The following is a 25834-nucleotide window of genomic DNA, read 5'->3' on the forward strand; positions in this document are numbered from 1 at the left end:
TAAAAACAGGGTTGAGTGTGCGCAAATGGAAAAATGGAAAAACCGACAAGCCCATCCAAAAATTTTGATCGAAAAACAGAGTTGAGGGCGCGAATTTTGCTAAAAAACATGAGAAGGCGAGAACACGGTAAAAAGGTAAGCGATACGAAGGGTGGGCGCCAACAATTAACACGGCTAGAACGAAAATGCAGCATGTTAAGTGTGCCCCTAAAAAACCTGGTAAAGTCAGGTAAAACCAGAGAGAAAGGTGATTTCTTTTTCAGATAATGAGATAGAAGGGGTGCTTACGGAACCTTCCTTGAGCCCTGAGACGTAGGCAGCTTCGATGATTTCGCACGTTAGTTGGTTTTTATGTTTTTTTCAAGACGGTTGCTTTCTTAAAATGAGGAATGCATTTCTTTTTTCTGTCACATACGCGGAAATGGGCAGGCAGGTTCCTCAATGGCGCCCCAGTTAGATCGTTCTTATGTTCCATTAACCTTTGATTTCAGCATCTTCCTGTTTGGCCTATGTAAGCCTTACCGCAAGCTAAAGGTATGGAGTATACAACACCCTTCACACAAGGCACAATCGAATCTCGGTGCCTAGTTGTACAGCTACTGTTCTTTTTCTTTTTATTAACTTTGTTGCACAGGCTTGACAGGAGCAGAGGGGCTGAAAAGACTGTGTCTACGCCTGCTTTTCTACCAATTTTCTTCAGATTATGCGATATTTGGTGCAGCTACGGCAGATCGGCGACCCTTTTGTTCCGCTGTCGCGTATCATCCGGGGCTTCACATTCACTTGATTCCTCCCCCTGGTGGGATTTTACCTGGCTTGCGTATATAAGTGCGGGTATAGTTCTGTTCAAATAAAAGTTGGAAGTTCAGCGCTCTGTACTATCTCTTCTCCTAGAAAAAATTTTGACCTCGAAGTCTAATCCGTAAATACAAAAAATCATCCGTACTGTATAGAACGTGTACTAAACGCAAATTAGGACTCTTGAACTGAGCGTTTGGGCTATCTCAATTTCCCACGACTCAAAGCAATATGTTTGCAGTGACTGTCAAATTTCTTCCATTTTTCATTCGATTCACTCTCCACCTAACGGTAGTCCACGCTTTTAATTCTTCGTGATACAGCTTCTCTCGTTCCATGTATGCACATTTGCCTCATTCCTCACACATGATGTTGTTAAAGGGCAACTCCGGCGATTTTTCGCTGTGCATCGATTGAAATGAAATTTTAAGTCTGTATTCTTTATGATAGTCTGATGACTCATGTAAAATTTCGCACCTGAAACCGGCGTAGTTTTTCCGCAAGCGAATTTTGAAGACAACCGCTCCTCGACGCGAGCGGCACCTACTGATCGAGCAACTTCTACAGGCCACCCTGTTCTGTGACGTCACTGGCGGGGCGGCGTGTCAAGCTGGTTGGGCGCGCGTTGGCGCTAGCAGTGCAGGGGAACACTGAAAATTGGTTTTGAGGAATGTAAATAACGTAGTAATGGACACCCGAACCGCGACGTAAGGGAGGAGTGAAAGAAGGAAGAGGTGCGTAGTGGAGCTCTCCGGAATTATTTCGACCACCTGTGCAATTTCGCGCCATCTCAACGTGCCTGATGTGATGTGTACGCCAGAGTGATGGGTCAGGGCAACTTCTGTTGTGCTGTAAGGTGCACAAATTCTTGATCTCTGACAACGGGCGCGATCTAGCGTAGGCTTCCTAGCGATAAGAACCTTCGCGATAAGTTGGTGAGAGCTGTCCGGCGTGTAAACTGGCCTCCGAGGAAGCATTTTCGCTTGTGCTCGGAACATTTCGCGCCAGATTGCTATGAAGACAGCGTGTACTTCAAATAGAGCTTTGGAGTCGCTAAGGCTTCGTTCAACTGGCGCTTGAAGGCATATTCTTTGCCAACGTTATTCTAGTACAGCCGTCTATTGCAGCGGCCAGCTGAATAAAGCGCGGCCGTCAAGAAGAAGCGGTATGTTGGATTGTAGAACTGTAGCTGGCGTGAACTCACTTCCAAAAGCTCGCCATCGAAATAAAGCTTCGCAGAGAGGACTGTTGGTGATGCATGCCCCTGTAAGGACGTTGTGCACCGCGGCAACTTTCCGGCAGCAGATTCCTTCATCAGGCTGGGTCGGCCGGCACTGGCCACACGAACAGGTGTCGGTGGGAGCATCTCATTAAATTTTGTTCTTACGACTCTGTCTCAAATGCATGCACGAGAAATGACTCAAGTAATCACTTCTCCGAGTTCAGACCGTCTCCGTGCTGCAGGTGACGCGGCCTGTGATGTCAATCGGCTGGCTCGCGCGGCGGTGGATCATACCTAAAAGGCGACTCTTCCAGTCCAAAATCGTCGAATGAGTAGTCTTCTAAAGACTCGCTGGTCTCGGAAAAGCTGTCCTCCGCGCTTTCAGTCATGTCGACAGCGTGGGTCAGGGTAGTTATGATATCTTCGGGCACTTCACAGCGCGGCGAACCCGCTCTTGACGTCACAGTCAATACTGCACGAAGGCACCTCCCCGGTTTCGGTTTTGCGGTTTCGGTTTCGAGTTTTGCGTGTTTTGCTGTTCAAAAATTATTTTACGTTTGCTTTTGAAAACCTTGTATTGTACATATTACAGGAGGTTCTTGGGAACACAAAACAGCCATTAACTTAAAATGGCTGAAAAATCGCCGGAGTTGCCCTTTAATGACAACTGCCAGGTTTTTACGACGCCACTGCCAGGATATCGCACCAAAAAGCATGTCTTTATCAGCCGCTAATAGCATTTTCGTTGTCTCGAACTCTTGCGTGCCTTATGAAACATTTAGCCATTTGTTGTGTGGTATGCAGACTTGCAGAACGTTTAACAAAGCAGCGCTTAAAGTCGCAAGAAAACGGCGCGCGTACGCCGCGTTCGATGCAGTCCGGGTTCGCCAGCAAAGAATGGGGCTAATAGGGGTAGCACAGTTAGCGCGCCTTGAAAACGCTGGGTGAGAAATTAAAAAAAAAATGGAGGCTTATCAAGGTTAAGCCCAGTGGATGCGAAGCATGTCCTTAGCGTTTGGAGGCATCTTGACCGCATACACGCCCGGCGCAAAGACGCTGGCGCGGTTGCGGGCACAGAGACTGACGCGACGGCGGGCGCGCGCCGCCTCATCCCTGGCGTGACGTCACATATCACGTGATGCAGCGATGGTGGCGCCGCCGCCGCGTCGCGCGCGACGGCGCGAGCCGAAGCGTGGAGGCCTCTGCCGGGCGACGTCCGACGGCGCGATATGAGGCCCCATCTGCAGCCGGTGTCACGTCATCACGTGACGTCACATCATGTGATCTCACTTCAAGGTGAATGGTGGCCAGCGCCGGGAGGCGACCGACGGCGCGATATGAGGCCCCATCTGCAGCCGGTGTGACGTCATCACGTGACATCATGTCACGTTACCTACTTGAAGGTCACTTGAAGGTCAATGGTGGCCACCGCCGGGCGTTGCGCCAAGGCCCAAAACCTACGTTAATATGCTTCGCATAAAAAAGAAGCACAGAGAATAACAGACGGTACCCCGAATATCTGGGCGTGAGGGGAAGACGCACAACGTCTACAATTGGCGGATGTTATTGGTGTCTCTCTCCCAAAAGAGGGAGGAGTAATTTTAAGAGGAGGAACAGGAGCTAAACTTCATGGGGCGCGTGGTGGTATCTTTGTGAACTAGGGGCGCATGAGCCAGAATCCTGACCATACTTCACCATTCTCGCTAGCAAAAATGTCGGGTGATCAATGTGACTGATACAGAGGGGAATGGGTTAGCATGCGGGCTCCTGCTTCGCTGACGCACTGATTCGTGGCGCCCTCGTGCAAGTTCGCGCGTCCTCTTTCATTCGAGGGTATTGCCGTTGTCGCTAACCGGGGATTCTCGCAGAGGAATGGTGCCATCATCAAGAGTGAACACAGATTTAAAGTAATCTTAAAAGAAGTGGCGGTGTTAAGTTGTGCGTTAGGAGGGGTGTTTGCAGTCTTCTTCGGGATATTACAAATCTTCTAGATTGTGATCGGTATGGGTGACTTAACTACGTTTGTGACCAACGCGACCGTACAGGCCTTAGCGAAAACGCCAATAAGAACCGTGGTATTTTATTAGCTACCTCAGAAAGCGCAGGCCTAATTGATACCGGATTTTCCTCCACTCTTATATAAATTAGATGACCCTCACATTCATGTCTGGATCGGATTTACATTCCTGCAGATCTCCTTAAAAGCGCATTTCGTGCGATGTCATACCTGTTGCTCTCTCCGATCATGCCATGGTCATTGCGTGGGTTGGAGAATGCGCCAGCCCCAAGTTTCAGCCCGAGTGGGCACTATGGAGGCTCAGTTCTTCGTTGTTAAACGAGGATGACTTTAAGCAGCAAATGAGGACAGCTATGGAGTCTTGCTTGAACAAGAGAGTCTCATTCTTTGCACCTTTGGATATGTGTAAGCAAGAAATGCTTGGCTTAGCGTTTGAGACTTGCTCCACGAGGTCTTATTAAGCATGGCGAGGAGAAATGATTGCTTCAGAGCCCCTATAATTTGTACCAATTTGAATGCGAGCCTACAGGCTTGTGCACAGAGGAAAGTTGCACTGTAAACTGACACTTCCAAAAGTTTTATGTGGAACGCTTTCACGATCCCGCAGCAATCGTATTTCGCACTCTGAGGAGCCAACTAGACAGGTCTTGCTTGATCAGCGTGGCCATTTGGCTGCCAAGCGAGTTTCTGCGCTCTACTACGGTGATGGCCTTGTCACAAGTACACATGCATTAGTTGCCGAGTTTACAAATCAATAAACGTCTCTTTCAGCTGCCATAACAAGCCGTGCTGATGATATCGATGTAGCACACTGGGTGTCAATGATTACGCCGGTTCCTTCACCCTTGCGTGAATTGGAAAATGCATTTGATAGATTGTCACTTTCGAAAACCACGGGACCTGACAGCGCTTCAGGGGAATTTTACAAGACATTTAAATCTGTTTTATACCCTTTCCTACTCCAAATGGTTCCCGCCCGATTAGTCGTTGCTGTCAACCGCGCAGAGTATGGCCAAAATCACCGCGGAACGGGCGCTTGCCGACCAGCTGTGGGCAGGGTGCGTCCGTTAGCCGCGGGATGAAACCCTCGCTCCTGGTTGACGCTGCAAGACCTGAGTGTTGTGCTGTGTTTAATGGCACAGAGGCAGAAGGCCATCATGCGCCAAGAACAAGGTATAGGAAAAGTTTTCTGCGAAGTTTTATAAGAATGTGAAAGCGATCGGTGGTGTAGAGGGCCTATAAAATTTGTACTACTAGTAATAAGAGAAGGAAAGAAATTTAGAAGTGGCTAATGGTAAAGCTTTAAAGAAGGCCACTTAGCTTCAGCGTCCATCCTTGGCTGGTCAAGGATGTCGAGGCTCCCAACCAATCAAATAAAAACCTCAGACTTTCTCTCAGAAATGAGAAAGTGATTGAGGTGTATCAGGCGAAACACTGGGTCATTATTAATACGAAATCATTTCTAGGCTTTGTCGTCGGGTTCGTGTCACCAAAACCTGCCTACAAAACGTGTCAGCACAACATGTTCACAGCAGTTGTGACGTTCTCAGAAGAGGTAGCATCAAACGATTGGTTGTGATCGATAGAGGACGATGCGAGGATGCTGCGTAAAAACAATTATGTCAATAGCATGATTTCTAAATTAATTAGAGCTAAAAATGTCGAAAAAACGTCGAAACAGCTCGGACGTCTATATTGTGGATGGACGTGAAAACAGCCGTGGACTGCAAAATAGTGAAAAGTAGGCAAAGGCGTGAAAATAATGTTTGAAATTAATTGAAATATATTTGATGAGTGAGAATTAATTGGAATGAAAAGTTGTATTAGAAGTAGAATAATTAACTAATTGATTGGTTTATTAGATAATCAATCCCAGTCCAGCCGTTGAATAGGCGCGACGGGGATATAGTAAGTGGAAGGGAAAGTAGCCAGGGCGCCGTATTTAAAAACCAAAATGGTTGATTGAGATAAAAGAAGGTATAATCAGAGTAAATAAATCAATTTTGATTAAAAGATTACATTATTACACTAATTCAGTAGTTAATATAATGAACAAACAAAACAAAATGATGGTTTGGTTTATAGGGTTTAACGTTCCAAAGCGACTCAGGCTATGAGAGAGGCCGTAATGAAGGTTTCCAGAAATTTCGACCACCTGGGGTTTTTTAACGTGCACTGACATCGCACAGTACACGGGCCTCCAGAATTTCGCCTCCATCGAAATTCAGCCGCTGCGGCAGGGATCTTTCGGGTCAGCAGTCGAGCCACCGCGGCGGCTTCAGAACGGAAATGATAAAGAGAAGCGAGGAGAGGCCACGAGTGCCGAGTAGTACCTTCACAGGAGAGCATGGACCGTTCTTTTACATACTTAGCTTTTGTGACCTGATCGAGCTGAAAGTGGGAGTTCCTTTGTAAATGTGCCAAAGTTTATGTCTTCCAGTTTGGGCTAAAGGTAGAGGCTTAGGTGCTGGGTTTCATGCGCTTATCTGTGCAAGAAGTTCAGTGCAGCACTGTGACACGCCGAGTTGTGGCTGCCGGAGCGTGGTGTTGTGCGAAAATGCTATGTGAAGGGAAAGTGTGCTTTCGGACCAATGGTACTGCCGCCGATGGTTAACCAGCTTCATTATATGGGCCTCAAATATTCAGGGAACATTTGTTCGGAAGGTGACCGAGTGCGACAGTGCGCTGCGCGTCTGCGCTGCGCTCTGCATTTTTATTCGAACAATAATCTGCAATATTCTGCATTTTAACATGACGAATAACCTGTAAAGTGGCTGTATATTCATTGACTTCAAAAATGTTTCGACCACGTAGCGCACTGCCGCATTATTTCCCTTCAACTAGACTCGTTGTCCTTATCACGGCTTACTAACTTCCTTTCGCTTCGCCAACAGTTCATATCTGTTAACAGTCTTTAATATTCTGCGTCTGTATGAAGAATAATCTGCAGTAATCAGTATTTTAATGTGAACAATAACCTGCAAACTGACTGTATGATCACTGTCTTCGCCAAAGCTTTCGACCACGTAGCACACTGGCGCATGATTTCAAAATTATCATCCCTTCACCTGGACTCATGGACCTTATCTCGGCTTATTAACTCCTTTTCGCTTCGCCAACAGTTAATATCTGTTAACAGTCTTTCTTCTACTCTTTCCTCGGTCACATCTAGTTTACCGCAGGGGAGCGTGTTCGGCCCTTTATTGCTCCTTATTGATATAAATGTTTCACTAAATAATATATCTTTATGCATGCGCATTTTCGCGGATGACTGCATTAACTATCACCCTGTTAACATTACTGATGACCACATGGCGCTCCAATCAAATCTTCAGCTTATTAACGACTAGTGCAGCACAAGGTTAATGACCCTTAACGTATCGGAGTGTTAAGTCCTCTTATTCAGCCGCAAGTGCAATATTTCTAACTGCACATACCATATCCATGATGACTTACTGTTTCATGTGTCTTATTACAAATACGGTTTACCTTTCTTCAAATCTTTCATGGTCCTCCCAAATTACATCCACATGCGCCATCGCCTTAAATTCTCCTTAAAACCAATCTTCGTATAAAATTGTGACGCAATCGTTCAACGTACATCGTTTCGAGTGTGTCATACGAGTTCTCCTTACATATAGCAAACTTCTCGTAGGATGGAGGCTAGCTCGCGACAGGTATTTGTTTATTTATGTATTTATTTATTTATTTATTTATTTATTTACAGAATATTGCAGGCCTCCAGGCGGGCCCTGGCAATAGGAGCAAGAGTGACAAAAATAGTATACAGAACATAATAATGAAAGAGTCAAGGGTAGCGATAATGAACGAACATTGCTAAAGAGTAAATGGAATGCATCAGTCATAACAGAAATCCAGAAAAGGGTAAATTTTTAATTGCGAAAACCCGCAATTACTGCTCGAAGCGGCAAAAGCATTAAGCAGTTCGTCAAGACTCAATTAGGTCTTTCAAGTCGATGCTATTTGTTAGGTGAGGTGGCTGTCGGTTCCATTCTTCTATTCTAGTGTGTGGTATTCAAACGCATTGTCCGAGTGTTTCACGCCGACCATTGTGGATTCATCGTTTGTGGAATCAGCATTTGAAGGTGCGTCCTGGTATCATTTCTCAGCGCTCAACCTATGTCGAGATCGAACACTCAAGATCGGCTTTTTTTTTAATTTGATTACAATATCTCGATTTCTGCGAAAATGACTTCTCTGAAGGCCAAAAAGTGCGTTGTGATTAACGGCATAGGACAAAAAGAAAAGAGCAAAACCGTGAACTCGTTTAATTAGTTTCTCATATAAAAAAGTGGAAAAAAATTTTTTTCTTGTTGGCGCGGTTTGTCGTTTTTGGTACGACAGGGCATGAAATACCGTTATTTGCCCCGAGGTAATTTTTTTTTGGCACGGAACACTTCCAGAACACTAATTTTCTAATAACACCCAGATTAAGCTGATTTCTTATACTTTGGTTGGAGCATGACATTTTGAGAAATTTTTTTTTCTGGAAAAGTGGGCGTATGCACTTCTGTTTGGACTTGTTTGAACTGATATGAATTTTTTCGGCAAAATCTAAGAAGTATAACAACTGCCGTGTCTCCTTTCGCGTGGAATGCTCATAATGCCCGCAGTCCACCCCGCTTCAGTGGCTGCATCACCGTGCCACAACTACTACAAGTTTCGTGCTACCCACCCTTGTGCTAATTTCCCCTCCTTTCAAATCTTTACTCGACTCAACTGTTTCAGTGGCTTATTTTTCTCAGGGGCATGGGCCGGATTCATTACATGTTGAGACCCACCCTCTACTTTGCCCGTATGCGCACGCTGAAACGCAAAACAGCCGTAAGGTTATTGTAAAGTTGGCTTCTCCACTTATTTCAACAGTATTGTGGTGAAGGCAGTAGTAAGTAGATTCGCTAACTAGCCTCGTTAAATTTCCTGCATCACCAACTGCGTCGGCTACTCTGACCATAATAGAAAAACGAGCCATAATGTTCACTCTAGTGTACTGCCAGAAATATCACGACTGCGTTAGAAAATTAAAGCTTGATCAGTTACTTAAATTACTGCATAAACCTAGTCCCGGCCATTAAAAGCAATTGTCAAACACCATGCAGAAGGAACAGCTCAATTGGCCGAGTGTGCTGCCGCTGATAAGGTGACAGGGCTGAGATCCAGGCACTGGCTCTGCGATTTACCCCAGCGCATACGACAACGGCTGCTTCCGCTTATCGATGTCATAAACCGGCGCGAGGGAACCATGCCCCTGCGTCGCTGCCCTGTCGCCTTTAGAGGGAAATTGCATATGTTTTAGAAATCAACGAGCTTAAGACGGTCGAATGTGTGAAACTTGCACGTAAAGCATGCCAAGTCTTTTTGGGCTAGCACTTGAAATAGTTAAGTAATCGCCGGTTAAAATCTGGAAGCCCTTGAAGCTTCTCCGCAGCGCACAATGCCAATGTGTGTGGGGGGGGGGAGGGGGGGACATGATGACGTCATCGAAGGTATGGGTACGTTTCCAATGCACAAACGCCTACTTTGAAGGAAAAAAACCAACGCCACCGAAGGCAAACCCTGCCGAGAGTTGTTTGGCAGCGTCTGAGTCAGGTCTGGGTGTGGCAGACGACTGCGGTACAGTCGAGCCCACTTATAACAGCCGCAGATATAACGAACGCTCGCTTAGTACGAACGAGGGCGGTGCTACCGTCAAAATATATATTGGGGCAATGGCACAGTGTCTCACATAGAACGAACTGCTGTGGCCCCAACACTCGGTTAGACCGAACGCGAAACTGTCGGGCCCCCGTAGTTGACCGAGCCGGCGGTGTTTGGCGCGGCTTCGCTCGACTGTGAACCCGCGGCAGGTGAATTTCGCGCACTTTGTGTTCCCCTGACACGACGCGAACACAGAGCGCACAAAGCGTCCCCCGGCGCTCCTTTGCGGGTGGCTTGTCGAGTTCGACCGCGAGATGCCACGAAAAAACAGGAAGGTCCTGATCGTGCTGGATAACTGTGCGGCGCACCATGTGCAGCCTTCCTTGAGTGCGGTGACAGTGCTCTTCTTGCTTCCCAATGCAACCTGCAGAATTCAGCCGCTGGATATGGGCATCATTCATGCGTTCAAGGTGTGCTACCGGCGGCGCGTCATCCAAAGCTTGTTGATCGCGATTGATGCTGCCACGCCAGTTCGCATCAGCTCGCTTGTCGCCGTGGAGATGTTGAAAGCGGCGTGGATGGAACTCACCGCGGAGTGCATAGCAAATTGCTTCCGCAAGGCGGGTTTTATGGGCCCAGGCACCGAGGACGCCATAGATCACCTACCGGAAGGCCGGTCGCACGAGGACTTGTGGCAACGCGTCGTTGACACGCCGCTGGCCGGACCTGACGTTGCCTGGGACGATTTCGTTTCTGCTGATGACGAGGCCGACATTGCGGAGCCATGCACTGACGAAGTTATTGTGCGTGAAGTGCGAACCCTTCCTGACTGCCCAGAGACCGACGAGGACGATGACGAGGATGTTGCTCTACCGCCGGTTGCTGTGAACGCTTCAACCGCGATCGGTTACATCGCGTCGCTTAAGGATCTCGTGTGCAGCAGAGGCCTTGGCGATGAACATATTACCGCGCTGGAAAAATTAGAAACGGCAGTGATGCGATCAACTTTCAAGAAGCAGACATGCATCACGGACTTTTTTCAAAAATAAAGTTAACTTTCGTCTCGCTTGCTCTTTTTGCCCGTATTATAGGTGGTCCACTTACTACGAACTTTGGATACAACGAACAAATGCCACGTGACGATCAAGTTCGTTATAAGTGGGCTCAACTGTAATTTGAATTCATACCTCACGCTGAATTTCTTTGCACTCCTACGGTGCACCGAGGAGAAGCCCAAAATTCAATCGTCATTTACGTCATTATTTAAAATGCTAGTACAAAAATACTTGGCATGCTCTACCTACACCCTATATAAATTTGAATCATTGAATGCCGCGAAATTCTCAAAAAAGTGCTGCAGTTGCCCTTTAAGCGGCAGCGCACCGGGCTAAATGACCCGTTCATTCCTACGCGGAGCGTTTGAGAGCACTGCAATAGAGGCGTGCAAGCGGACATTGCAAGTTGTATTTCTTTTTTTTTTTGTACTTCGCGGTCCTCTACCGTGAACGAAAAAAAGAGCTAATGCGTAATACATGGAAGGTTTGAAACTGTTCAATTGTACGTTTTGCAGACCGTTCTGCAACTTTCTTGTTGTTATTTTTCGCCTATTTTCATTGCTTGCGATGTTGGATATTTAATCTCAAATAATTACGCAATTAAGCACAATGCAAAAATTGTGTAACTTGCTCCATACAATAGCCAGCAACGTGCATTTGGTCGCATCAGCGTAGAGTGCCGCGGCATATTTTAATAACCTCGCTAAAATTAGCTGGTACGTCCGGTATACTCGTATGCTGCTCGGTAAACGCGCTGATCCGACACGGTGAAAAAGGCAAATTAGTACTAGCGTGCTCTCATTCTTTGAAAACGTCCTAAGGACGTTTGTACATGCAAAATAAATTAATTCGGGCAAAAGTAAATTGGGGTGAATTAGGTGAAATCCAACCAAGGACTTTCGGATTGCGTGATGGGAACGCTACCCATAAACCAAAAACGCTCTTTTTTGCTTTTTTTTTATTGCACGGAAATGGTGCCGAAAAGTAAATCTGAGTATGCTTATGCCATAGGACACCACGATGTGTAACACGAGCCAATCATAACCTTGCGTGTCCCGTCCTTCCCAAACATCAAAAGCTTGGTTGGCACACACATGCAACCAGATAGGGGAGCCAATTAGGCAGCTCTTCCGGGGCACCGTATACTCCGCGCTCCAAAGCGCACTGCTCACGGAAGAAAGATTTCGATGACCGCGACGGTTGGGCGTGGCGGTCCATCACACGGCTGTTCCAGAGACTAAATAGTCCCACCAACATAAATAGATCATATGGCACAATACAGTTTTGCTCCGCGGGCAAGAAACGGGTACTGTAGGGTGTGATGTCAATCTCTTTCTTAATTGTTCGTTGTAATACCTCCCAGAAGAACACAACATCAGTGCACAGAACAAAGCAATGGTCAGTTGTCTCTTGTGTACTGCACAGGCGGCAATTCACCGTCCATGACACAAGCATCTCCTTAGCATGAAGCCATGCCTTCACACGCAGCGTCGATGTGTGGAGTTTAAAGAAGAACGTTTGTTGCCGCAGAAGAAATGCACATTCGCTTAACACGTTTTAAAACACTGGTGTCAAGGAACCCCACAAAAAGGTTGCCGATGCAACGGTACAGTAAACAAATACACCGCAACTACCTGAGTCATCTGCCGTCTGGAGAGGCTATACAGGTAATCCAAAGAAAAGCGCACAGTGAGGAAATTGAAGGTGTCAGCACCTTCCTTAAGGAATCCCCTTAAAAGCCCCTCACGAATGTGTCCAGTCGGTGCGCAGAGAAAATTCAAATGAGCATTTAGGTGCCTACTAAGCAAATCTAATCAAAAGAAGCGGTTTGGCGATTTGAAAAATAAAAAACGCGAAAGAATCTGATGGACGAATAAGTTCACCAGATGCGACAGGATGTGGAGCAGATTGCGCGGCTGATGATTTCTACTGACCTCTTCTGTTCGAAATCATGTATCAAGAGTGCACTTTGCCTTCTGACATCATTATACCGTGTAATCCGCATAACCCTGTTTCGGTAATCCATATCAACGCCCGCTCTTTGTCCAACAAGCATGATTTGATTTCCGCATTTCTCGGCGAGTTTCGGTTTTCATTTCAGTTTATTATGTTTTCAGAAACATGCTTTCATCACACTACTTGTACACTTTTTTGAGCGGATATGAACAGCAAGTGCAAAACCGACCAAACATGCGCGGTGGTGGAGTAGCGCTTATGTAAACCACCAGACGACTTGCGAACTGTTCCAGGGGGCCAGTTATATGCACCCTTCCTTTCCTTTGCTTTATCTCTAGGTCAAATGAAGGTGAAAACTTCAGACACGGTGACCCTGGCTTTACCTAACGCCTTGAACCTTTCATTTTCGATCGAACGAGCTCTATACGCTGTCGTGTAAAATGAAACTCGACTGCTTTCTGGTGATTACACGAATGAAGCTCGATCTACGGCTTCAAGGCTAAAACAGCTTCAATGTCTTACTGGGTTATTGGCTAGAACGTGACAAAATTACTCCTTCAAGATCGCGTGTACTACATACACGCACAGAGCATTTGACAATTCATCTATTTGCAACGCATCTGGCAGCCGCGGTGGCTCAGTGGTTATGGCGTTCGGCTGCTGACCCGAAAGGCGCGGGTTCGATCCCGGCCGCGGCGGTCGAATTTCGATGGAGGCGAAATTCTAGAAGCCCATGTATTGTGCGATTTCGGCGCAGGTTAAAGAACCCCAGGTGGTCGAAATTTCTGTAGCCCTTCACTACGGCGTCTCTTATAGCCTGAGTCGCTTTGGTACGTTAAGGGGTACTGCATAGGTTTTAGAAATCGACGAGCTTAAGAGGGTCGAATGTGTGAAACTTACAGCAAAGCATGCGAAGTCTTTTTCGGCTAGCACTTGAAATAGTGAAGTAACCGCCGATTAAAATCCGGACGCCCTTCAAGCTTCTCCGCAGCGCACAAAGTTAAGTGGGGGGGGGGGGGGGGGCGCATGATGACGTCATCGAGGGTATCGGTACATTTCCAACGCACAAACGCCTGCTTTGAAGGAAAAAAACCAACGCCAACGAAGGCGAACCCTGCTGAGAGTTGTTTGGCAGCTTCTAAGGAGTCAGGGCAGGGTGGTTGACGACAGCGGTAATTTGAAATCATACCTCCCATAACGTCACGTTGAGTTCCCCGCATTTCTTCTGTGCATTAAGAAGAAGCGCAAAATTCAATTGTCGATTACGTCACTATCTTAAATGCTAGTGCAAAAACACTTGGCACGCTTTACCTACAGCCTATATAGATTTGAATCCTTGAAAGTCACGAAATTCTCAAAGAAGTGCTGCAGTTGCCCTTTAAACTCCCCACAAACCCTATTTGGTACCTGTGCCTTTGAGACCAAGAAAAATTACTATAATATTTTGTGCTCTTTATTCGGTTTCGTGCGTTGATTAAAAATGCTAACACTTGTTGTTCTTTGATAATATTAATATTCATAATATCGCTTCTATTCTATTGGGTACAAATGTGGCTTCGAGATTGAATGGAATGGCTACTTTTAACTACTTTCAGCCCAAGTTCTTGTGTTGTGTTGTGTTGGGTTTATTGGCGCATAAGCAGCTAAGGCTATCATGCGCCAAGAACAAGGTATGGAAAAATTGGCTTGAGCAGAGTGTGAAAACAAGTTGATAAAAACGGTGGTGTAAAGGGCCTGAAAGTTATTTTTATTACCTGGCTGATTAAATACAAACTTTTTAGAAATGGCTGTTTGCAGAAGCTTTTAAATGTTGGTTAACCTCCGTGGACATCCTTGGCTTGCCAAGGATCTCGAAGCCCCCAACTACTCATAAAAACCTCAGCCTCCTTCTCAGGACTGAGAAAGTGGCTGAGGTGTATCGTTCTAAGTAGAGAAGCACAGGGTCAGAACATTACAGGTTTTGAAGAACACCGGCTTCCCTTAAAAAGCTTGAACCATCCGCGTTCTGGGTATGTTAATACAGAACAACACGCAAAACTCGGAGGCCATTCAGCGCCTCCGCACCACAGCCAATCAGATCAACGGCCTTATCCGCCGCATCAGCACCCGCCAGAGAGGTATGAAGGAGGATGACCTCTGTCGGCTCACGCAAGCTTTCCTCATTAGCAGGATAGTCTACTCCTACCCCTACTATCACCTCCGCCGGAAGGACGAGGAAGCTGTGAACAGCATTATACGTTCAGCGTACAAAGCGGCACTGGGGCTTCCTCAGTACGCCAGCACACAGCACCTCCTCCAACTCGGCATCTACAACACGCTCACAGAACTCATAGAGGCACACAAGACCGCCCAAATCCACCGCCTCTCACGCACTAAACACGGGCGGCTCATACTTGACCGTCTCAACATCAACCCCATAGGCGACGTCCACCCCACGACGCCCATTCCGATAGGGGTCTATAGCCGCCTAGTTATAAAACCAATCCCCAAAAACATGCTACCTGGCCGCCATGATACGCGCCGTCAGCTGAAAGCCCAAGCACTAGACGCCACATACCTTGCCGACGAACACGCAATATACGTAGATGCTGCACGGCAAAGTGCAAACACATACGTGGGTTGTGCAACCACGCCACAATCTACCATCGTCACCGCCGCCACAGTAGTAGCTCACTCTCTGACAGCGGCAGAAGAAACCGCCATCGCGCTGGCCATCGCTGACCCACGTACGCGCACAGTACTCAGCGACTCCAAAAGAGCGATACAAAATTACTCGGCAGGTTTTATCTGCCACCCCGCTGCACGCATCCTTCACGGCTGCACTCCCGACCATAAGATCAATCTGGTCTGGGTACCCGCCCACGCGGGAAACGCTGGAAACGAAGGGGTCGACCGACTAGCCCGAGGAATAACCAACCGGGCGGCCGGCCCCACGGACCCAGACGCTCTTGCCGAGGCTCCCCAGACCTTTGCCGAAATTACCAACCTCTACAGAGAGATGAGACGCCAGTTCCCGCCTCCACACCCCGACTTGAATCGAGCGCAAGCCACCTTGCTCCGCAGGTTGCAGACACACTCCATCCTTAGCCATTCTAGACTTTCACTCATCACAGACGGGAATACGACCCCGTCTGCCAAAATTGTTACCAGGGAGAAATCGCCACCCAGGCTCACATCCTCTGGGGTTGCGCGGGAAATCCGCCCCCTCGAACCTTACTGCCAGCTCCCTCCGAAGACGGATGGAACCAACTCCTCAGAAGGCCAGACAAGAGCATCCAACTGGCACTCATTTCGTGGGCCCAGGAAGTCGCCCCCACCTGGGGGCCACACCAGGTCCACCTGCCCTAAATCCCGCCAATCTATGGCAATAAAGTTGTTTCTCTCTCTCTCTCTCCCTTAAAAAGCTAAAAACATCAAGCATACTAACGGGTGCATGTTCAGCTAAAATCAACGGAAGAAGAAGAAGACGATGATTAGTGGGCTGGCTGTCTGACACCGGTCCGTAATTTTCGGCTTTATTTTCTCACTTCAAAGGTTTTCCAGTTTTTTTTTTCGGAGTGTGTCCTCGACGTGCGACGACCTGGGGGTCCCTGGCCGCCGGCAAAAGCACGTCAAGCGACCTCCTCGGCGCTGTGCGCCGTATCAACGCCGATACGGAACATCACCACCAGCTGAACTCCATGCTGCACTGATGGCAGCAACGGCAGCGGCGGGTCCAGCGGCCCCTGTAGTTGCGGCTACAGACCAGGGCCCGGCAAACAAGAGACTGCGCGACGACCAAGCCAGCAACGAGTCTCTGACCGACCATCCAGAGGACATGGATCAAGCATCATTTACAGTTGTATCGTACAAGAAAAAGAGAGCTACCGGTGTTCCTGTCGTCTTCAGGCCCACCGAGGAAGGAGAAAGCCTATGGAAAGCCAACCCCAACATTGTGGCTTCGGCGGTTGTAGCATCGGCTCAAGAAAAAGTCCTCAGCCATCGCATTCACAAGGATGGGAGCCTGATGGTTACAGTATCGACGCTGCCCGCCGCCAACCGTCTGCTCACGGTAACTAAGCTGGCTGGAGTGGCTGTAGAGGCCCGAGTCCCATACTCTTACATGGCAAGCTATGGCAAAATACAAGATGTACCTGTCACCTACACAGACGAAGATCTGCACGAATATCTAGGCTACCAAGGTGTCCTGTCAGCGAGGAGGCTAACCGCCTACACTCCTGAGGATGGTGGAAAGATCAAAGAGGTACGCCGTCGTGCAGTTATATTGGAATTCGCAAAAGATGCGCCGCTACCAAAACGAGTAACGCTTGGGTTCTGTAGTTACCCTGTAACTGAATACGTCGGAGCAGCAACTCAATGCTATAAATGTCAGAGGCATGGCCACATATCAAGACACTGTAACGGCGGCCCCGTGCGCTGCAAAGTCTGTGCTGGCCCCCACTCGCACAAAGAATGCACTTCGAGAGCGCAACCTAAATGCGCTAACTGCGGTGGCCCACACCCTGCTTCCTATGGAGGGTGTTATAAAAAGAAAGCAGCCACAGTTGCTCGCACGGCAGAGCAAACACAAGGGAAACCCCCTAAGCGCCATGAACCACCACCTAACCCCGACGTGGTTTTCACGCCTACGGCAGCTCTTTCCGAGAAGCAGTCAACACAGCGTGGCAGAGCAGCTGACAAGACCTACGCAGATGCGGTAAAAAATAAGCGTGGTAAGTCTGTTGGTTCTTCTCCTTCATCAAAGCTGCTGCAACGCACTGCACAAGAGCCGACAAACAGCGGCGCTCGCTCTGAGCCTAAGGCGCCACAACATGACAGGAAGATCAGCGGCAGGCAGCAAACCGGAAGCTCTCAACAAGATGTCACATGCCTACTGATTCCGATGCTGTTTGCAGCCATCAAAGCTCTTATCCGTGCAAACCCCTCGTCACGAGGACTCCCAGAAGTAGAAGCTGTCCTTGCAATGGAGCCGTTGGTGTCGGTCTCCTACGCTCCGCAGGGGAGTAATACCACACTTCAGTAATCATGGCTTCCACAGTGAGAACTTCACCGCAGCTGACAATGAACAACATCTTTCGTACATGCACCATTTTCCAGTGGAACGCTCGCGGGCTGCGCTCTAAACTCTCAGATTTCCGACAGCTCGTGCGAGCGTACCGCTTCCCCTTCATAGTCATCTGTGAATCACGCGTCGAGGAAACTTTTCGACTCCACGGATACTATTTCCATCATTCACAACGACCAGATAACGTCAGCAGATTGCTGATAGGCTTTCGCAAGGATATCCCGGCCTCGCCGGTTGATGTCCCGCCTCACAGCGACAATGAATACGTGTGCGCTGTCAAGTTATTGCCGGACAACAGTACACTCTGATTGGAGTATATCTTGAGCCAGGCACGCAATTTGATGCTTTGAGACTTGAAAATTTGATATCAAGGACGCCCTCTCCGCATATTATTTGCGGAGACTTCAATGCTCATAATGATATTTGGGGCAGCTCACATACATGTGCCCGAGGTGCCAAGCTTGCAAAACTTCTCTCCAAGCATCCAGTTCAGCCATTAAATGACGGCAGCATCACCTACCTCCGAGGCCCGACGACTACCAGCAGCATCGACGTGACATTTGTCACAAGTTCATTCGCCCACAACTTTGGCTGGTGCACTGATTTGGAGACGCGCGGAAGCGACCATTACCCAATCCTCATATCGGCTTTCCATGCGCTGAGGAACCCAAAGAAATTCCTTTTAAAATCTACAGACTGGGGCTCATACAAGGACGCTGTAAACAAAGGAGTTACTGCGGCAACTCGAAATGAGGAATTAGCATCGACAATGGCGTATTGCCTGAGAGGGAGTACACAAATTACAGCTAAAAATGATAACCTACCTTCAAATGATGACACATTCCAAAGGCTTTGCGCTATACGCAGGCGAGCTGAAAGGAAAGCTCTGCGCACAAAAAGCCTCGATGACCTACGTGCATGCCGACGGGTACAACGTCACATTCGACGCTACATGGATAAACTGAGTCGGCAAAAGTGGCGTGACATTTGTTCTACGCTGGATGTGCGCCAACCAGTAACCAACATTTGGCGGATAGTTAGAGGTATGCGCACGCCACTTCAACAACTCCACCCCTTCGCTGCACTCTCCCTTCACGAACAAAAATCTATAAAAGAAGTCTCAGGAGAATACTGCAGGCTACTGTCGAGAGGGTCAGGGCATTCGACACTCTCCGCAGATGGTCAAACAGGCATCCCAAAGGCGGCAGTGCCAGCGTTAGACCTGCCTTTCACAATGGAAGAACTATCCACAGCTATCGCGGAGACAAACAGACACACGTCTCCGGGTCATGATGAGGTGACCTATGACGCCATTGCTAAGCTACCCCACATTTCCCGTCCTCGACTCCTGGAGTATTACAATTCTTCCTGGATGGCTGGTGATGTCCCCACGAAATGGAAGCTGGCAAAAATTGTGCCCGTTTTGAAGCCCTGTAAGCAGCCAACAAGCTACGCATCATTCCGGCCCATTGCCCTACTGAGCTGCGTAGGTAAGCTCATGGAGCGCATGATCTCCAAGCGCATAATTTGGTTCCTAGAAAGCCGAAATGAGTTCCCCCAAGAAATGAACGGGTTCCGTCAAAACAGGTCGGCGACTGACAATATCATCGCCCTCGTCTCATCACTTGAGGAGTACCTTCATGCTGGGTACATCCCGACAGCCGTTTTCCTAGACATCAAGGCCGCCTTTGACTCTGTCTTTCACCATGCAATTCTCGCAGCCTTTGGCAGTCTTGGCCTTGGAGGAAGGCTATACAAGTGGATTGGGCATTAATTAAAAGAACGGCAAATTTTTATGTCCATTCCAGACGGTCCAACACGCTTTCACGCAGTGGAGAGGGGCGTACCACAGGGAGCAGTGCTCAGCCCTCTCTTGTTCAATATTGTCCTTATTCACATAACAAGAAACCTTCCGCGAGGGGTCCGCATAACAATTTATGCGGATGATATCTGCATCTGGACCGCATCACGTTCGCGCTATATTACCCAGCAACGTCTTCAGAGAGCGCTATTGCACGTTTCGATGTACCTGGCTTCCAGAGGTCTCCGTCTATCGCCAGAAAAGAGTGTTGCAATGGCGTTTACAAGAAAAACGATGACCCGATATCCGCTGCTCCTAGGCGGACGATCGCTGCCATATGTACGATCTCAGCGATTCCTGGGTGTTGTAATCGACTAAAATCTGTCATGGTCACCTCAGATCAAAAAACGCCGCCAGAGGATTACTGCAGCATCGCAAGTGTTCAGGTTCATGGCGGGAACAAGGTGGGGTAGCAACTGCCGATCAATGCTTCTGCTTGAAAAAGCCTACGTTGAAGGAACCTTGCACTACTGTCTACCAGTGCTTCAAAGATTATCTACATCTCAGCAATAAGACTCTCAATGCCGCACGGAACAACTGCCTGCGAATATGTCTTGGCCTCCCAAAAGGTTCCTCTGCGTCAGGAACAGTAGCGGAGGCAGGATGTCTCCCACTAGAGGTGATTGCCGCCCAGGAAACTATGCGTACCCATCTCCGCCATGTCCTGCAAGGGAAGAAGCACTTCCTACACCGTGTCCATCTAACTCACAGCAACTCTAGCTTTGGCCAGGCAGTACATCTCCTGCCCCTTCCTACTATTAATCAGCCACAGAAGCTACTACCTCTGGCCTTTCCTCCATGGACACTCTCTCCTCTAAAGGTGAAGAAGTCTGTTCCAGGTCTGAATACAAAGAGCCGCATGCCACAGGCAGCGCTTCTGCAAACTACTCTCGCCTACTTAACGGTGGAATATACGCAGCACATCCATATCTTCATCGATGGTTCAACTACTAAAGAAACCTCTTCTTGTGGCCTTTATGTGCCCTCAACAGACCATGCCCTTTCTTACCGGCTGCAGCGGAGGATATCCTCTACGACAGCTGAGCTTCACGGCATTAAGGAAGCTGTTTCTTACATCCTGCGCCGAACCGCCGGCCGTTGGGTTATATTCACCGATTCAAAAGCATCTCTGCAGATCCTGGCCAACCTGCTGAAGAAAACGAATCACCAGCCAGTTTCCCTCGACATCGGGTATATACATCATTTAGCTATTGCCGCAGGCCACTGCATAACATTTCAGTGGGTACCTGCTCACTGTGGCATTCTGGCTAATGAAAAAGCAGATGAAGCGGCCCGTAAGGGCCATCAACATCGGAGATACATTCGAACTTTTTTCACGAAATCGGATGCGTCCCAATTGGCTAAAAGTTTTGCTTACGAAGAAACGTATCGGCTTTGTAGTTTGCCGACACATCAGTACCAATTTCTTCACTCAATCGACCCACATCTTAGATCAAGACTCTCACCCAGAATTCCTCGAGAACTGGAAACACTTTATCACCGACTTCGTCTGAATTCTGCATATACAAACGGCTTGCGATACCGTTTTGGACAAACGAACAGTCCGCATTGTAACAATTGTGCCTCGATAGAAACTGTGGAACATATCCTACTTGTGTGCCCTGCGTATGCTAACGAGCGTGCGTACTATGAACATTGCATGCAGAAGCTCTACCCAGTGCCCCTAACAATGGACAAAGTTTTAGGTCCCTTAGCCTGCTTCAGGCAACAGAGACTTGCAATGAACTTTCTTTTTACATATTTAAAAGACATTGGACATCTTGATACGCTCTAAATTCACTTGCACGTTACCTTCATGCATTCTTCATGCAGTGAACTTCGTCAGCCCATTTGTCGGACTATGCGCTCCATCATTCCATAGGTTACATCAATACTCGCCATTGCATTCTCAGTACCCATTTCATGGCCGCATTTTATCTTCGGTTTTTTTTTCTTTTACCTCTTCAACGCTGCTCTCCTTCTGTCTTTTTCTCCCAAATTCCCCTTCCTACGCAGACTAGCATGCCAGCGATTTTTAAACGCCGGCTAAATTCTCTGCATTTCATTAAAGAGTCTCTCTCTCTAAAATCAACGCTGGATGAAATGGGATATGTTCTTCGTAAAATGTAGCAAAATGTTTTTTCCTTAATGATTCAAGTTTTGTGCATGATAGTAGTATGTGGTTTACGGTAAGTTCATGTCCGCATTGCTCGCAAACAGGTTTGTCTTTGTTTGTTAGCAGGAAGTTGTGGGTGAGATGTGTGTGTCCAATACGGAGACGGCATAAAATAACTTCGATGAATCGTTTTTGGTGTGAGCATGATTTCCATTCGTCTAGAATGGGTTTTACTAAATGTAGCTTATTATTTATTTCGATATTCCATTGCGACTGCCATTTATTTCTTAATTTGCACTGCACCAACTTCATACCATCTTTGTAGGGAATGTACACTTTCTTTATTTCTTTGTTCCGAGCTTTTTCAGCACATTCATCTGCCTTCTCATTGCCAGTGATTCCAATGTGACTGGGAACCCAGCAAAATTTTATGTCTTGTCCCTGTATTGTGGCGCTTGTTATGTTGTGTATGATGTCACTAATTAGTGGTGTCTGCATTTCTATGGTGAAGTGAGGTTAGTATGCTCAAAGAATCAGTCTAAATGATATTGTTTTGAATGTTCTCATTTATTATTTTTTCTACAGCCACCGAGACTGCGTAACACTCGGCGGTGAAAATGGATGCGCACTCAAGTAGCCGTGCTATTTTTTCCCAATTATTCGGAACTACAGCACTTCCCACGTAGTGTGCTGATTTTGATCCATCAGTATAAAATGCTTCATATTTTCCGTATTTTTCATTTATTGCTAAATATTCTTGTAATATCTGCTCATGCGGTGTGTGTTTTTTCCGAAATTGTGTTAATATGAAGTCGCACACAGATGGTAGGCAGTACCAAGGCGGGAGTGGATCAGGTTTGCGGGCAATATTAGGTAATATGTTCATTATGTCTAGTTCTTGGCATTTCTCTTCAAAGCGGATAAGAAGTGGCCTGATTGCGAGGGGTCTGTTGGTAAACAGTGTTCGGGATGGGCACTTTGTAGCGAGTGGGTAACAGATGTGCTTAGGCTGGGAACGGATCTTTAAAATGTATGAGCATGTGAGCGTTGTTCGTCTGTCTGCAAGTGGTGGTTCATTGGTTTCCACGTAAAGGCTTTTTATGGGTGACGTCCTGTATGCACCAGTTGAAAGACACAATCCCAAATTGTGCACAGGATCCAGTCGCTTCAAGTACGATGGCCTTGCTGATCCATACACTATGCAACCATAATCTAGAATGGAACGTACTACAGAGCGATAAATCTCTAGAAGGCATACCCGATCAGAACCCCAGTGTTTGCGTGAAAGGACTTTCAGTATGCTCAGTGCTAGCGACGCTTTTTTTTTCAGTGCATTTATGTGAGGCAGGAAAGTAAGCTTTTTATCGAAGGTGATGCCTAGAAATTTGTGTTCGTTTTTTAAAGGCAGCTCGGTTTGGTTTAGGTGTAATGTTGGATTTGTGTGCAAGCCTCGTTTGAGTGAAAAAAGTAAGACCACTGTTTTCTGTGGTGAGAACTGGAAACCATTCTTGTCTGGCCATGTTGCCATTTTATTGATTGTAAGCTGTACTTGTCGTTCGCATGTGGATATATTGGAAGATGTGCACGCTATCTGAAGATCATCAACATACAATGAATACATAATGGACCTTGGGATTATTTTTCTAATAGAATTCATTTTTACAACGAAGAGAGTTGTGCTTAAAATGCACCCTTGAGGAACTCCATTTTCCTGAATGTAGTCCCTCGAAAGGGTCGAGCCTAGGCGGACATTAAATGAGCGGTTAGACAAAAAGTCTTTAATGGAGTTCAGCATTCTGCCACGGATGCCGAGCTCAGCTAAGTCCTGGAGAATCCCGAACCTCCAGGTTGTATGCTTTTTCTAAATCAAAAAAGACGCTAAGACAGTGTTGTTTGTGTATAAAAGCTTCTCTAACAGTATTTTCAAGGCGGACTAAGTGATCTGTAGTGGAGCATCCTTTTTTAAATCCACACTGATGAATATCAAGCAGTTCACAGGATTGAAGAACAAAGGTTAGTCTTATATTTAGGACACTTTCGAAGGATTTGGCGAGGCAACTGGTTAAGGCTATGGGTCTATAACTGCTAGGAGAGGTTGGGGGTTTACTAGGTTTAAGAAACGGTACAGTAATAGCTTTCTTCCAGGCTTCAGGTATTTTCCCTGACATCCAAACTGTGTTGAAGAATCTTAAAAGTGCTTCTATGGCAGGCTCAGAAAGATGTGCAAGCATTTCATAATGTATATGGTCGGGTCCTGGAGCAGTTGTTTTTCCGCAGACAGTACTCTGTTGATTTCTTGGAGGGTAATTAGACTATTGTATTTTTCATTTGCACCTCCAGTTGTTGGGAGCCTCTGATTTTCAGCTGTATTTTTGTATTTTAAAAAGGACTGCGTGTAGTGTGATGAACTTGAAACTGCAGTGAAATGTTCCCCCAATATATCTGCCTGTTCCTCTATGCTTGTTTGTGTTCCGGGTGTTGTTAAAAAAGGAATTGTGAGTGGTGAAAAGTTGCCGTTTATTTTTCGAGCCTGCTCCCACATTTTTTTAGATGGGATCTGACTGTTGATAGTTGAAACATAATTCTGCCATGAAGCTTTTTCGGCACTGCGACGGACATACCGAGCTTTAGCTTTTGCCTTTTTAAAATTTTGGAGATTTTCATGTGTCGGATACCTACGGAATTTACCCAAGCTCTGTTTTGTTGTTGTTTCGCTTCTTTACAGTCTTTTGTCCACCATACTTTATGGTTCTGTCGCGCCATTCCTGACGACTGTGGAATAGCTGTGAGTGCGGCAGTTATGATACAAGTAGTGAACTTTTCGTTTATCTGGTCGATGGTGAGTTTTTCTAAAACTATATCTTCTAAAGCTGCCTTTGCTCTAAAAAGTGACCAGTTGGCGAGGTGAAGCTTCCAGCGCCGTGGCCTTGAGGGGATTATTTCCGGTAAGGATGTTAAAGTGATTAGTACAGGGAGGTGATCGCTGCCATATGGATTGTCAAAGACATCCCAGTTAAAAGCGTTAAAAACAGAAGGTGAACTAAACGACAAATCTAAACAGGTCATTTTCCCTGAGGCAGAGGAGCAGTATGTGGCTTTTCCTGTATTTAAAAGGCATACACTATTTGTGAGGATAAAATCTTCGATTGTTTTACCCCTAGAGTCACAGCGCTCACTTCCCCAAAAAGGGGAGTGAGCGTTAAAATCCCCGACTACTAGATATGGTTCTGGAAGTTCATCAGTGAGGCCTTGTAGATCGTGGACTGTTAGTGTGAGATGTGGAGGAATATATACAGAGCAGATTGTAATTGTTTTGTAGCTGACAATGCTGACTGCAACTGCCTCAAGTTTTGTTTTCAGTCTGATCTCTTGAGCAGGGACGCCTCTTTTTCACTATGATGGCTACGCCTCCCGATAGTCGGCTCGCCTGTTCCCGATCGCGGCGGAAAACAGTGTAATTCTTAAGAAAGTTATTTTTTTGGGGACCTAAATTTGTTTCTTGTAGACATAAGGCGACAGGAGCGTGTGCTCCTAGTATGTCTTTTATGTCACTGTAATTGTTTAAAAGTCCTCTACAATTCCATTGTATTATGAAAGCCATCTTATTTTTGTATTTGTATCGAGTGAAAAACTAGATCAAGGGGTTTATGGTCCCGCGACTCGGGGCCTGTCTTTTTTTGACCGATCCAGGGAGCTCCGCCGACCGTCCCAAGTGGACGGCGCGGGGCTGCCCGGGGTCGTGTCCATCGCCTCTGCGGAGGCACTGGGCGAACGTGTAGAAGGCACGTTCACTTTCGAGTTTGACCTCGACCTGCGATACGAGGTCTTGAGGCCCGCCGACCCGGGGGTCTGCGCAGCCTGACTTGGACTTGGCGGAGTAGCGTTAGCTGCTCCACCTTTGGGCGCGGATGGCCCCGCCACAGGCTCACTGCGTGTGACCTGGACGGGTGCCGAAGCCTGGTGTGGTGCGCCGCGCCCACGCACCACATCGGCGAAGTTTGATTTTGCAGTGAAGGAGAATGAGTTGGTGAGTGCAAAACGCCTTCTCGCTTCTTGAAATGAAATGTTTTCCTTTGTCTTTATGGT

The 25834-nt window shown here is 47.2% G+C and overlaps 1 pseudogene; it reads left to right on the forward strand.

Annotated features, from left to right (window-relative positions):
• The first annotated feature begins 10112 nt into the window (after positions 1–10112).
• Positions 10113–10820, forward strand: LOC149326275 (uncharacterized; annotated as a pseudogene).
• Positions 10821–25834: the final 15014 nt, after the last annotated feature.

This window comes from Amblyomma mixtum, chromosome 10 (genome assembly GCF_055824585.1).
Source record: "Amblyomma mixtum isolate Tamu chromosome 10, ASM5582458v1, whole genome shotgun sequence".
Taxonomy (NCBI): domain Eukaryota; kingdom Metazoa; phylum Arthropoda; class Arachnida; order Ixodida; family Ixodidae; genus Amblyomma; species Amblyomma mixtum.